The sequence below is a fragment of the Hevea brasiliensis genome, unplaced genomic scaffold (assembly GCF_030052815.1).
Source record: "Hevea brasiliensis isolate MT/VB/25A 57/8 unplaced genomic scaffold, ASM3005281v1 Scaf430, whole genome shotgun sequence".
In the NCBI taxonomy this organism is placed as follows: Eukaryota; Viridiplantae; Streptophyta; class Magnoliopsida; order Malpighiales; family Euphorbiaceae; genus Hevea; species Hevea brasiliensis.
In genome coordinates this window covers 59,585-75,707 of record NW_026614952.1, presented here as the reverse complement: position 1 = coordinate 75,707, position 16,123 = coordinate 59,585, and the positions used below count along the sequence as shown (strand labels likewise).

The window sequence follows — 16,123 nt, the reverse complement described above, 5'->3', positions numbered from 1 at the left end:
CTATAGTTTCATGGTCTTCAAGTTTCCTCTTGTTTGAGAGAATTTCTTTTAAAAATTTTGCATAAGAGGGCATTTATGAAAGAGCATCAATAAAAGGCACATTTATGTATAGCTTCTTCAAAACCTCTAAGAACTTCCCAAATTGCTTATCAAGCTTGGCTTTTTGAAATCTTTGTGGAAAGGGAAGTTGTGGTTCGTAAGGCTCTGGAGGTATATACTTCTCTTACTTCTCTTCAATTTTCTCTTTACCTTTTTTCTGCACTTTCTTTCTCACTTTCTTGTTTTTCACTCTCATCAATTTCTTTCTCATTTTCTCTCTTCTCACTATTTTCACTCTTCTCATTGTTTACAACCTTCCCACTTCTTAAAGTAAAAGGTTAAAACTGCTCTTTTGGGTTTTCCGGTTGACTTGGAAGTTTTCTAAAAGACTTAGTACCTAAGGAAGATGCTTGTTGTGCAATCTAATTTTCCAATATTCTGTTATGTGTTTGTATCTGTTCTAGCCTTGCTTTCATCTCTTTCATCTCTTTATCATGCTTAGTTTAGTTAGCAAGAATCTGTTGTAATAAAGCTTCTGTGGTGGAACCTTGTTCTTGCTGTTTTGGTGAAGGTGCAGGATTCATGTTTCTCTGTTGAAAATTAGGCGATGGTTGCCTATTTTGCTGATATGGAATTCCTTGTTGCTGTTGTGGTTGAAGATTCTGATTTGGGACTTGACTTTGCTGATTTCCCCATGAAAAGTTAGGATGATTCTTCCAAGTTGGATTATAAGTTTGAGAGTAAGAATTCCCCATTTGTTTGTTTCCATAATTACCAACATATGCAGCTTGCTCTCCATAGTCTACTCCACAGCTGGTAGTTCTTCTGCATAAGCAACTTGTTGTGAACTTCCAGATGATGATGATGAACTAACCAACATACTTAAATCTTCCATCTTCTTAGCCAAAACATTTGTAAGTGCATCAAACTTTGCATTAATCATGTTAAATGGATCAAGGTCATACATTCTAGCAGCTTGCCTATTTTGAGTTGGAGCCGGTCCTCTTGGACTACTCCAAAGATGAGTATTCTTTGCAATTTTCTCCAATAGCTCATAAGCTTCATCTTCATGCTTCATAATAAATTCTCCTCCTGTTTGAGCATCAATAATCCCTCTAATTGCAGGAGTAACATTGGTGTAAAAATTCTGATTTATCATCCATTTTGGAATGGCATGATGTGGGCATTGTCTCTTTAATTCCTTCCATCTCATCCATGATTCATAGAGAGTTTCATCTTCTCTTAGTCTGAAAGCTGTCATTTGATTCCTCAATTCTTGAGTTTTTCCAGGTGGAAAATATTGTGCAAAAAATGCATCAGTGAGTTGCTCCTAATTTGTAATAGGGTTGTGAGGTAAAGAATCAAGCCAATACAATGCTCTATCCTTCAAAGAGAATGGGAATAGCTTCAATCTTGCTGCATCATCAGATACTCCAGGTTGTTTTTGCATATCACAAATCATAGCGAACTTCTTTAGATGTGTGTGTGGATTTTTTGAACGATGTCCACCAAATTGGGAATTTTGAATCATTTAAAGAACTCCAAAATCCATCATGTAGCTTTTTTCATCAATTCTTGGTCTTGCTATACTCTCTCTCAAATCATCAAAATGAGGAAATGCATGATCCATCATACTTCCCCTAGGCACATTAGCATTTACAACCTCTTCACCTTGGGCTGCATTTTCATTGTTTCGATCATTTTCAACATTATCACCACCAATTCTAATTCTTTCATCAGCCATGTCTGCTTCAATTTCAATTGCTCTCAAGGTTTCTTTCTTGTTGGCTCTACAAAATTTCTCAATTTCAGAATTAAACAATAAGGATGTGTTACTTGTGCTTCTAGCTCTTCTCATAAAAGATTAAGAGTACCTAAAAAAAAATAAACAAACACAAAATGAAAAGATAACAAAGATAAAACTATAAACAACTGAAATAATCAAGAATTCAATCTTAAACAAACAACTCCCCGGCAATGGAGCAAAAAACTTGATGTGGCCCAATCACAAGTGCACGGGTCGTACAAGTAATATAGAAAAGATATCGTTCCCACAAGGAGTTGTGTTTATGATCGAATTTTTGATATAAAAATTGACTAATTTGAACTATTTTTGAAATTAAAGCAATAAATTGATAGAAATTAGAGTGTGAAATCTATATGAGCAAAATTAATAATCTATTCAACAATGTAATGATTTAACTAAATTTGCATCAAATTAAAATAAGCAAATTGAAATATGGTAAGATTTAAAATGGCAAGTAATTAAATTCGATTAGAAATTAACAATGATAAAAGAGGCGATTCCGGAGTTTAGGGGTTCATATTCAAGCTATTTTGGGATTTTTAAATTGGTTACCCAATCTTATAGAATTTACGGGTTTTAAGGAGATTAATTCTTAAATCCTTTGAATACTCTTTCGAGTGGGACAAAGAGTGCCTTAATCAATCTAATCCTACTTTCGTGGAGTTAAAATTAATCAAGACCCATTAAGTTCCTTAATTAATCTGTAAATCCTCTTAATCCTTAGTTTATTTCTAGATCTAAGTTAATTAAGTCCAATTTCTTGATTATCTATTATAAGGTTCTCTCCTTTCGGTGCTTCAACCACGGATTAAAAACAATACTTAATGGGATCCTACACTAAGCATGTCATTGAGCACACAAGAAATGAATAAAACTTCATTAAAACCACAAAATATGGATTACCCAATCAAAATCCACAAAATATCTCAAATATTAGATCTCCACTCCAAAATCTAATGAAAACTACTCACTATCCATAATATTTACAATAAATTCTGAGTTGATATGGAAATAAATCTTAAATCTAAGCTAAGAACTAAGAAACCCAATACAAGAAAGGTAGGAAATAGGGAAGAAGGGAAGAAAACTCCAAATCTGGTCTAGAAATGGAGAGGTGACGTTTTGCTCTGTTTTCTGACTCTTCCCCTGCTGCTGCTCTTTTTTTCTCCTCCTCCCTTTCTAAAATGAGATAAGAACATATATATATATATATATATATATATATATATATATATATATATATATATATATTTTTTTTTTCTAACAAGTAGCCCTAAAATGGTGTGTTTGAGGTGTAGTTTTCATGAGGAAATCTTCTGCCAGCTCATTATGAAGACTCTATGAAACTGCATAAGTGGATTGCATAAATTATGCAGTCCCTTATGCAGTTTTCGGCAAGTTTTTGGGCCCTCTGTGTGAAGCTGCATAAGCAATGAGTAAGCCTGCATAAGTCATGCAGTGACTTATGCAGATTTTCAGCAGGAATGGAAAAATTGCTTCTTCTCCCTGTGCAGAACTGCACAACTTATGCTGCAAGTTATGCGCAATTTGGCCACTGCATACTTCAGCTTTCAAACTTATTTTTGATATCTTTGGCTGTAGAAATCACTTCTCATTGGCAAAATTTCTTTTTTAGTCTCTCAAAAACACTATTTTTCCTACAAAATAAAGTAAAATTACAAATTAATCTAAAAATTGACAATCATGAAAAACTATCTAAATAACTAATAAAATTGACTAAAAGTGACTAATAATTTAATAAAATGGCCATGAAATTAAACCTAAATGACTATGCAAAATGCATGTATCATTGTATCCTTGGAAATATAATCAATTTTTATTATGAAGAGTTTATTTATTCATCTTATTTTCTTTTATTTTTTTTATTTTTTTATGTTATTGACAATAAATCGATGCATATAAAAATATGGTACTTCTATTTTTAAATATTCTTTTGTTCTTCACAATCATAGAATTCTCTAAATTTGCACTTATTATCTCCTTATATATGAATGAATATCTCTTTTCTTATTTGATATCAACAAGTTTATTTGGAGAGTAAAAACTCGAAGAATCCCACAATATAAGTTCGCAATTAACTATTGATCGGGTCTAGATAAAAAATTGTTTTCATCTTTTTATTTTACTGCTAAATCTTAGCGTCCATTATTATTATTGTGCTACCTTAATGATTTGTTTTGACATTTTTAATGATAGTGTTAATAAAAAAAATAGATATATAATATCAGTATTTATCATATTTATTAACTTCCATTATTTGAATTTATTTTCATGTTTTATCTACTATCATTTTGTTATAATTTCATAAATAATATAAATATATTTAAAGAAAAAAAATTTACGTAAATTAAAAATTCATAAAAAATAAAAAAAAAAGTGGAAAAGAAAAATAAACCTCTAGTGGATGTAAATGTATAAATCTTAAAATCTAATAATCTAATTTAAGTGAGTAAAAATAAAAAACATAAGAAAATTTTATTTAATATCTAAACTAATTAGAAATAGAAAATTGTTTTCGTCCAAAGTTGATTTCACAATTTAATTTCTGTATATGTGTGTGACTAAAGTGAAAAAATCTCTCTCTCCCTCTATATAATTAAGCAGTCCCTCCCAGACACCACTTATATATCTCAAATTTACACTTGTAGGGCCTGGACTTGTATGACCAGAAATAATTAAAAAATTGTCAGGAAAGAAGGAACATGGATGGACGCAAAGCTCTGCTTTCAGTTACACTATGCCTAATCTTTGTCCTGCTGCCTGCTACTTTCAGAAACTTAAAACTAGCTGCAGCAAATAATGATGAGCTCGCTGAAAGAAGAAAGCTTGCCGCTAATACCTCTGGTAGGGGCAACTTACTGCATCTGTTTATATCCTACGTACTTCTTGCTCTTTTATGTTTTTCTCTTTTGCCGGACTTCGTTGAAAATTCTGTATTGGCTTACGTTCGAATAGCGATTCTGTTCTGTTTATTGGTGCTGTTGGTTGAAGTTTGTGTTTTCTAGCGGTTTCTGATACTGCTAATTTGCATATCCAATTAACTCTTTTTTTTTTTTTTCCAAAAATTCGAAGGTTTCATAAGCATTGATTGTGGGGTGGATCAAGATTATTTCGACGAGAAAACTGAAATATTTTACAAGTCTGACAAGGATTTCATAAGTACAGGAGAAAATAAGTACGTATCTCCTGAGTATGAAGATGAGGATCCTTATTTTGGACGTTTATTTCGAAGTGTAAGGTTCTTTCCGAAAGGAAGAAAGAATTGCTACACATTGAGACCTCAGCAAGGCAAAAATCAAAATTACCTCATCAAAGCATTCTTCCAATATGGGAATTATGATGCCAAGAATCAATCTACAAAGTTTGATATGTATATCGGTGTTGATCTTTGGGCGACGGTGCAACCTTTCAATGCATCGCAACCAATTTTCTATGAGATTATTTATTTTTCTTTAATTGATGATATTAATGTGTGTCTCGTAAATACTTTCTCTGGAACACCTTTCATTTCAGCATTGGAATTGAGGCATCTGAACCATTCCATTTATAGAATCGAGTCCAGATCCCTATCCACATTGGAACGATATGACCTTGGCAACTCAACCAATAGGACAGTCAGGTAAATTGTAGCCTTTTCTTTTTTTTTTTTTTTTTTTTTATCCTTATAATTATAGAATTGATGCTATTAACTTATTTTGTTTTTGTATAGCAGTGATATGGAAGATATTCAAAAAAATCTAAGTTTGGGTTTCAATCAAAATTAAATGAAACAAAATAATACAAAATATATTATTGCATAAATAATTGTAACAGGACAATTATGACGGTTTCAGGTACAAGGGTGATGTGTAGGATCGCTTTTGGTCAACATTTACCCCTGATTATTTGATTTCATTGAACACCACCTCAAATATTGACGTCAAGAGCAGCAATAATACCCTTAAAACACCAGTTGAAGTTTTAAGAACTGCAGCCCAACCACGAAGTCCTCTCAGATCAATTTTTCACCCCTACTTTCTCCAAACGTACAATCCGGACTTTGAATACTATGCCTGCTTTCACTTCGCCGAAATATTACAAATTTCACAAGGCAAAGCAAGAAGGGAATTCACCATCAATTTCAACGGTGTCAACTATGGAATTCACCATCCAATACTTGAAGCCACTCACCATTTGTTCTGGACCTCGCAAATCACGATTTACTGGATTGATTGAGATTCTTGTCAATTCAACTGTACGATCTGACCTTCCACCTATCCTCAACGGCTTAGAGATTTTCTATGTAACGCCGCCCCCTGCTTCACCCACAGACCCAGCAGATGGTAGGATCGTTCAATATGCAATATTTCTCCGCCGCTTTGCAATTTTACATGATCATTTCTTTTCTCACTTTTTGCTATTTCTCACGAATGATCGCAGTTGATGCTATAATGACCATCCAGCAAACGTACAAGATTAATAAAGATGATAACTGGCAAGGAGACCCATGTCTGCCAAGTGATATTACTTGGACCGGCTTGAGCTGCAGCTTTGACAGCAATTCTCCTAGGATCATCTCTCTGTGAGTGCATTTTCAAAATATCCTTCTGATAACAATCGCCAACAGCATATTATAATTTTTATCAAGATATAATGCTTCTACTTTGATAAAGTTTCCCAATTAATTACTAAAACACCTGGAGTGCATACCATTATTTAGATAATGGCACCATATCTTTCTCTTACTGGGCAAATCATGAGCAGGAACCTCAGTGCTAGTAAATTGACAGGAAAGATTTCTTCCTCATTCTCCAATCTCAAAGCGATACAGTCCTTGTAAGTATTAATTGACTTGTAATAAATTTTTTGTTCTGAGTTACATTCCACACAAACACCAGCAAGCCCAGTGCAATCTGCTGTTTCAGTTACATTAATGAAGATAAAAGTTTATCACTACATGCATGCCTTTTATGCAATACAAGTCTATATGTGCATATTTCTATGGCATCCATTCATGAAGAAAAAAAAAAAATTCTAATAACAAGTCGTTTCTTTTTCTTTTAGAGATTTATCAAGCAACGAACTGACTGGAAGAGTTCCTGAATTTTTAGCACACCTACCAAATTTAACTGTTCTGTAAGTCAATGAGCTTTGATATTGCCTTGAGAAATTTCAGCTTAGAGTATGCAGGTGATTTACTTCATGGTCTCTTTTTTTTCTCTTTTTTTTTTCAGAAATTTATCTGTAAACAAGCTCACAGGTTCAGTTCCTCTGCCTCTTGTCCAAAAATCTAACAATGGACTATTGCAGCTGAGGTTTGAGCTATCTTACATCCTTCAATATTAGCTAATCTATATACTTGTTCAGAACTTTACTGTGTCCAAATTAATGCTTTCATTTTTCTTTCTGCCTCTTTTCAATTGCTTTTCCACCGTAGGAAACAACATCTAATGACACTATTGTCAGTCATATGATAATTGATCACTAGGATATTTAATGATGTTATGCTTAATGGTAGTTTGAACGGAAATCCACATCTTTGCCAGACAGATTCGTGTGAGAAAAAGAAGCACAATTTTCTTCTTCCAGTTATTGCATCCATTGCAATAGTTATGGTGCTTCTCTTCCTCAGCACTATATTTGTCTTTCGGAGAATGAAAAGACAAGAAGGTAATTTTTCATTTTACAATCATTTATGCAAGGATGATTTTACAACTATTTTTTCTCTCTCCATTTGTATCATTCAAACTCCATCTATTTTGATGCTTTCCCAGCAACATCACAAGCTAAGAAGGAAGGATCAGTAATTTCAAATAATCAGTCCTTTAGTTATTCAGAGATTGTTAGTATTACTCATAACTTTGAAACAATCATTGGAGAAGGAGGGTTCGGAAAGGTTTACTTTGGGACTCTGAAAGATAACACTCAAGTTGCAGTCAAATTGCTTTCTCAATATTCAAGGGAAGGCTATAAGGAATTTCAAGCTGAGGTCAGATTCTTCAAGTTCTATGTTAATTTGCATTATTTATTCTTTCTTTGAATCATAACTTTAATATATATGCCATATATTAGCTAAAATGGGTAAGCAATTTGAAGTGTAGGCACAACTCTTGATGATTGTTCATCATAGGAACTTGGTTTCTCTAATTGGCTACTGTGATGACCGTCACAATAAGGCACTGATTTATGAGTACATGGTTAACGGAAATTTGTGTGAGCATTTAGCAGGTAACTGATATAAAAACTCTTAATCACATGATTCATTTGTCTATGTATGCTGCTCTAACTTGAAATTGACTTTTTCAATGAAGGAGCATTGGTAAAAGTACCTCTCTCTAATCTTATTCCATACTTCATTAAATATTCTAAAAATTACTTTATACAATTCAGAACATATATATTGTATGCATTCATTTCCCCAACAACAGCAACTAAAACAAAAGATTGGGGATGAGAGATATTTTGATTGCAGGGACAAGTGGAAGTATTTTGAATTGGGATGAGAGATTACATATTGCAACAGATGCAGCACAAGGTTCTCTAGCTGATCCATTACATATTCGTTAATTTTTTTTCCCATCATTGATAATTTCTTACTCCTTTATGTTAACCAATGTCTAAATGGAGTTGCAGGATTGGAGTATCTACATAATGGTTGCAAGCCACCTATAATCCACAGGGATTTAAAGACTTCCAACATCTTGTTAAATGAAAAATTACAGGCAAAGATAGCTGATTTTGGGCTATCAAGAGCTTTCACAAATGAAAGTGGTTCACATATAACAACTCGTCCTGCAGGCACATTCGGCTACCTGGATCCTGAGTAGGTGTTCAGCCTTATATTTATTCTAATGATCTCTAACTTGTTTAATTAGCTAATGGTCTGCTGATATCCAGTTACTTTCATCTTTCAAATAGTGCTCAGGCATCAGGAAACTATAATAAAAAAAGTGATGTATACAGCTTTGGAATCATTCTACTTGAGTTGATAACAGGTCAGCCTGCCATAAAAAGAGACATAAATGGAGAAATCATTCGAATACAACAGTGGGTTACACCAATAATTGAAAATGGTGATATCGGAAGCATTGTTGATCCCAAGCTACAAGGCAACTTTGACACCAATTCCGCTTGGAAGGTTGTGGAGATAGCCCTGTCCTGTGTGTTGAGTACTGCAATTCGAAGGCCAGACATGAGTGATGTATTGATTGAACTAAAGGAATGTTTGGCTATAGTAACACCTATTCTTGGATCTCAGAAAATGGACAGAGGAAGGACAATATCAATCAATTCACTTGACACTGAAATGGCTCCTAGTCCAAGGTAGTCTCACTCTGCTGGTCGATCAATATTTTCTTTTTTTTTTAAGCATTTTTTTTTTCTTTTTAGAGATGGACTAGTTGCTAATATTTTCAATTTGAAATGATATTGCTAATTTCTTTTCGTGTTTGTTTATATATATATATATATATATATATATATATATATATATATATATATATATATATATATATATCAAAACATCAATTTATTTGTGTAAATATTACACGCGAGGTCACTCATAAAATTTTCATAAAAAACACCGTGAATGAAAATTAAAAATTTTCGGGTTAACTTGCTAACTGTCAACCCTTCCCAACTCTGGTAAATGGCTAACGTCACTAAAAACAAGAAATGCTGCCAAGCCAATTCGGAATCCTCCTCCTACCAACCCTAACTCCCTTTCAAGAACTACCTGAAGCCCGATTCAGCAATGAAATAAGAGAAAAAGAAAACACTATGATGGTTGATGGTGGAAATCTCCCTCCAAGAGCCAAATCTTCAAGAAATTTCATTCAAAAGCTTGATTCTCCTTCAAAGATGGATTCTATATAGTGTTTGGGACTTTTGGGGATAAAGAATGATGTGTGGAGCTGCTAGAATCGCCCAAAAAACCGTTCTGTTATCTCTCTCTCTCTTCCTTTCCACATGTGAAGACCCTTAGAAGGAGAAAGTATGCCTTATCCATGTCTTATGCCCTGGGCATGCGTGATGGTGCTTTTCATGCCCTGGGCATGAACTCTCACATGGCCACAATTTCATGAAATTTCTTCATTTTTTTTTTCATGTTGCTGTAAGTTTCACGCCCCAGGGTGTGAATTGACTCCTCTTTCAAGGTGTGAATGCTCCATAATGATTCCAATTGCCTCACTCAACTTGCTTTTCAACATTTTCATCATTTTTCACCCCTAATAGAATAAAACACCAAAATTGGGTTAAGATAAAGAAAACTTGCAAAACTACTGTAAGTATATGAAAATTAATTACAAAAGATATTAGAAATGGTTGAAAACTTATAAAATTAATTAAAATAAACACTATATTTACACAACATATCAAGTACTTTATACATTATCATCCTAGCATAATCTAAAGACAATATATATATATATATATATCCCTTAAACGTTTACCATAAATTTATATATAATTAATTAAAATATATACAATAACAATAACAATAAATATTTCCAACTAGTTAATGTTGGCTATATAGATCATTTTTTACCATTCATTTATGTTCAAAATCAATTCTATATTAATATTAAAAATATTATAATATTCTAATATTACTTCCTTTTATGTCATTTAATCTCTCCTTTTTTATTTTTATTTCTTTAACTACTAATTTATTATATTTTCATATTAAAACATTTTCAGGTTAATTAAATCAATCCAAATTAAATTATTAATTAAGAGTAATCCAAATTAAATTATTAATTAACTCTTAATTTTAAAAGTCATTTGAAATTTTATATAAATTAAAATGGATTATCATTAATTTTTGGTGAAATTACCAAAAAAAACTGTGTTTCCAATTTTTTTGGGCAATTATAACATGTACTTTAAAATTACTAATTAAATCATATACTTTTGAATGTTATGCAATTATAACTTACTATTGGTATGATGTAGCATTTTTACTAGTCACTTAATAGACTGAATAATGGTGGGATATAATTATATAACTTTCCAAAGTGTTGATTTTAACCGGTGATTTTTAAAGTATATGATATAATTGAAAATTTTTTGAAAGTACAGGATTTTTTTAATATTTTTTCCTTTGAAATAAGAGAAGAATTTAAATATAAGAACTTGAGCATTTCTCCCCCACTTAGTTAACTGTTGGGGTTAAGTTCCATTCAATATATTTTCTTTATATATTAGAACCTACTCTTACCTACATATTGAGTCATTTGTATATGTTATTTTGCTTGTATACCTCAAGTTTTAGGAATTAGACAATCCTTCTTCTTGAGTTACTTTTTATAATTGAATTAAATCTAGTTCATCTCTCTATATTATTATTATTATTATTATTATTATTATTATTATTATTATTATACTGAAAAAATAATAATTAATATTATATAAGTATATTTGCCAAATAATTAATCGATCTAATTTAATTAAAATTTTCTGAAATTAAATATTAAATTAGTATATAAATAATTTATTGATCTAATTTAATTTAAAAACAATTAAATCAAATCAACAGACTGATGATGTGACGAAAAATTATGAAAACATTATCTCTGCTTCAGAACTATAATATATTGATACTTATGCTTTCGCATTGCATCGTTTCTAAAAATCCGTATAAATATTAAGAAAGAATATTATATAAGAGCCAATATATATATATATATATATATATTATTCATTTTTTATGAAATTATTGCTGATAAAATAATCAAATTCATTTTAAAAAAAATAATTATTATACTTAAGAAACTTCAACTTAATCAAAATGTTAAGAAATCTGGACTAATTAAATAAACTAATTATATGTTTTAGAAAGGATTATATATTCATTATAAAAATGTTCAATATAATAATACATTAATAAGATCAATAATTTTAGTTTAATGTTATTAGAGTGGTTAATTTCAATAACCGTGAACTCTAATCAAAGTGTGCATATATATATATATAATTTGTTACAATTTCTACAAATTTATAGAAATCTGAAAAGATACTTTTATTTTTAAATCGATAAGCTGCCTCTTTGTCTTGTCTTGCCTGTACCCAACGTAAGAAATTAACATTGCCGGTGTGAGAACTGCAAAACTTTGACATTTCTGAGATTTCCCCTTTCTTTGGGTTGGAAGCTTTGTTGAAGCTACCCGGTGCTTGTCTCTCTGCTTGCCTTGTATCAAAATCCACGGGCTGGCCCAACCTGTAACCAAAATTTAAGTCTTGCACATGCTACACTAATACTGCTTTAATTGATTTTCAATTTAATGAGAAGTTAAATTTTTGAAATTATACTTTTTCTATTAAAAGAAAAATCTAAAACATGGATGTATTAGCCAGAATATACGCACACATCGTGTGAAATTTTTATAATGTGTAACTTTTCTGTTGAAAAAAATATTGATGTATGCTTGAATTTTTTTTAAGGAAAATAATATTTGATCGGAACTAAATTTATATCAATACCGAAAATAAAAATGCCAAATTCATGTAAATTCCGCTCTCTCATAAATTAATCCTATAATTTTAAAATTTTTTTATAACTGCAATAAAATAAAAATATACTCATTATAATAAAAATGAAAACATTTAGATGAAATATAATTCAATAGTTTTTATTAATTTGGATTAGTATTATCAATGATCATAGCAATAATGAAATTTAAATAGAGAGAGTGTGTGTAAAGAAACTATTAAATAATTTTTATTGATATATTGACTGTTAAATAACTTTAATATGTGCAAAAATTTTGAAATAGCATAGCTTTTTAGTAAGTATTTTTCGTAACAAGACGCTATAATATTTACCTATTTATTTATATAAATAAATGGATTCGATGTGACTACCGTGACAAGTGCCCAATAATTTTGAAATCCTTGAGTTTAGTCTAAAGAGTTGAGGGCATAGAAAATATTGCAAGGAAACGATGATGGCGGTCAAGCCTATGTTAGAGACATTTAAGGGAAAGAAAGAGCTTAGTCAAAAATCTGTCTTCGTCTTCAATTTCAACTTTTGCCCCTTATTTATTATTTTATTTTAATAACATAATTTAATATTTATTTTTAAAATTATACTATAAAATTTTGGTAATAATAAATTCTTTTAGTTAATTATATTAATATTAAATATAATTTAAATTTATATTAAAATTTTAAATAATTATATATTTATTAAAATTCATTTCTTCCATATTTTTAATTATTTTCATTTAAATAGTTCATAATAAGAATATAATAGTATAATATCTTTTGTAATATAATTGAAATTTAAAGAAAAAAAGATTGACGTATGATTAAAAAAATATATGCACATAACAATAAATATAATAATAAGTATGCTCAAATATATTCTCTTAAATATTATGCTCATAATAATAATAATAATAATAATAATAATAATAATAATAATAATAATAATAATAATAATAATAATAATAATAATAATAGCTTTTCTAAAATTTCGGAGTTGGATTGTAATATTTTAAATTTATTTATAGACTTGGATTGTGTTTTATCTAAATTTGAGTTTTAATTCTCTTCCTTGTGTGTTTATTTTACTTGCCTAATGTTGGTATCCATTGGGTATTATCTTAATCTTTAATTGAAGGATCGAAAAGTAAAAATTATTGATAGATAATCAATGATTAAAACTTAAAATCACCTAGATTTAGAAATAAACTAGGGTTTTAAGAAGATTCGTTGATATGGCCCAACCGCAAGTACATGGGTCATACAAAGTAATATAAAAAAGATATCGTTCCCTCGAAGAGTTATGTTAATGATTGAATTTTTGATATTAAAATTGACTAATTCAAACAAATTTCAAAGTTCAAGTGATAGATTAATAGAATTTGAGGTGAAAAATCTATATATATAAAATTAACAATCTAATTACTAATATGAAGATTCAGCTAAATTTGCAGTAAATTAAAATAAGCCTAATTCAAATATGGCAAGAATTAAAATGACAAGCAATTAAACTTAATTAAAATTAACAATGATAAAAGGGTGATTCCGGAGTTTGGGAATTCATATTCAAACTATTTTGAGATTTTTAAATTGGTTATCCAATCTTATAGAAATTATGAGTTTTAAGGAGGTTAATTCTTGAATCATTTGAATACCCTTTTGAGTGAGACAAAGAGTGCCTTAATTAAATTAATCCTACTTTCGTGGAGTTAAAATAATCAAAACCCATTAGATTCCTTAATTAATCTATAAATCCTCTTAATCCTTAGTCTATTTCTAGGTCTAAGTTAATTAAGTCCAATTTATTGATTATATATCACAGGATTTTCTCATTTCGGTGCTTCAACCATGAATTAAGAATAATACTTAATGGGATCCTACAGTAAGCATGTCACTAAGCACACAAGAAATGGAAAAAACCTCATTAAAATCACAAAATATGGATTACTCAATCAAAATCCACAAAATATCCTAAATATTACATCCCAACTCCAGAATCTATGAAAAACTACTCACTATCCATAATAATTACAAGAAATTGTAAGTAAATATGGAAATAAAACTTGAAACTATATTAAGAACTAAGAAACCCAATACAAGAAAGGTAGAAAATAGTGAAGAAAAGAAGAAAACTCCAAATCTGGTCCAGAAATGGAGAGTGACGACTCTGCTCTGTTTTTTGACGTTTCCTCTGCCTCTCTGATGTGTCCCAACCGCAAGTGCACGGGTCGTTCAAGTAGTATAGAAAAAGATATCGTTCCCACGAGGAGTTGTGTTAATGATTGAATTTTTTATGTAAAATAAAATATGTTAAAATTGTATTTTAATCAAATTAATAAAAGAAATTTAGGAAATTGAAGCATAAGGTATGAAAATGCAAAACTAAATTCAAACAATGACTAATTTAATAATTCGCAAAATAAAGAAATTGATAATAATGAAAATTAATAAAATGAGATTAAACTAAACACTCAAAAGTAAAATTTCAAGCAATAATTGATGAAAGACGATTCTGGAGTTAAGGGTTCATATTTAAGTCATTTTGGGATTTTCCCTAGCTAGCCCAATCCATGAAATTTATGGGTTTAAAGGAGATTAATTCTAAAATCCATTAAAAACTCTTTCGAGTGAGACAAAGAGTGCCTTAATTAACTTAATCCTACTTTCTTGGAGTTAAAATTAACCAAGACCCATTAGGTTCTTTAATCAATCTATTAAAACCCTCTTAACCCTTAGTCTATTTCTAGATCTAAGTTAATTAAGTCCAATTTCTTGATTAACTATCACTTGGTTTTCTCCTTTCGGTGCTTCAACCAAGGATTAAGAACATAACTTAATGGGGCCCTTCATTAAGCATGTGAATAAGCACACAAGAAATGGATTAAACCTCATAAACTCATTAAATTGGGACTAACCCAGTTCAAATCCACAAAAATAACTAAATATTACATCCCTTACTCCAGAATCAAAGTAAAACTACTCACTATCCATAATGTTTACAAGAAATTCTGAGTTTATAAGGAAATAAAGCTTTAATCTAAGCTAAGAAACAATAAACTAAACACTAGAAATGTAAGAAAAGAAAGAAATCTCCAAATCTGGTTGGAAATGGAGTGGGAGATGATTGTGACTCTTCAGCTGCTGCCTCCCCTATCCCTTTTCTTCCTCTACTTGCTTCCCCCCCTTCTAAAATGGGAAATGGGACTATTTATAGCATTTTTCTGACATGGAGCCCTAACATGGTGTGTTTTAGGAGGAATTTTACGAGGAATCTTACTTGACTCATTAATGAAACCTTTGTGGGATTTGCATAAGTGGGTGCATAAGTTATGCGATCCCTTATGCGATTTTAGCTATTCTGGTTCACTTATGCAAAATCGCATGACTTGGCGTATAGGTTATGCACATTTCCGTGAGATTGCATAAGGGAGGCGTGAATCTGCATAAGCTATGCACTCTCCTTATGCACAATTCGGCAGGTGTTGGAACAGTGTTTCTTCTCCTCATGCAGATCTGCATAGCTTATGCGGCAAGTTATGCGCAATTTTGTCAATGCATATTTCCATTTGAAAACTTGTTTTTGACATCTTTGGCTGTAGAAGTCACTCCTCAATGGAAAAATTTCTTTTCGGTCCTTCAAAAACACCATTTTTCCTACAAAACAAAGTAAAAATTACAAATTAATCCAAAATTGACAATTATGAAAAACTAACTAAATAACTAATGAAATTAGCTAAAAGTGACTAATAATCAAATAAAATGGCTATGAAATTAAACCTAAATGATTATGCA

General features: G+C 30.5%; 1 non-coding gene and 1 pseudogene across 1 annotated transcript; both read left to right on the top strand.

Annotated features, from left to right (window-relative positions):
• Positions 1-1,208: 1,208 nt before the first annotated feature.
• On the top strand, positions 1,209-1,315 carry LOC131177379 (small nucleolar RNA R71). Its single transcript, XR_009146900.1, has one exon. It is a non-coding gene; the product is annotated as a small nucleolar RNA R71 (small nucleolar RNA).
• Positions 1,316-4,569: 3,254 nt separating this feature from the next.
• LOC131177378 (putative leucine-rich repeat receptor-like serine/threonine-protein kinase At2g19230) lies at positions 4,570-9,272 on the top strand (annotated as a pseudogene).
• Positions 9,273-16,123: the final 6,851 nt, after the last annotated feature.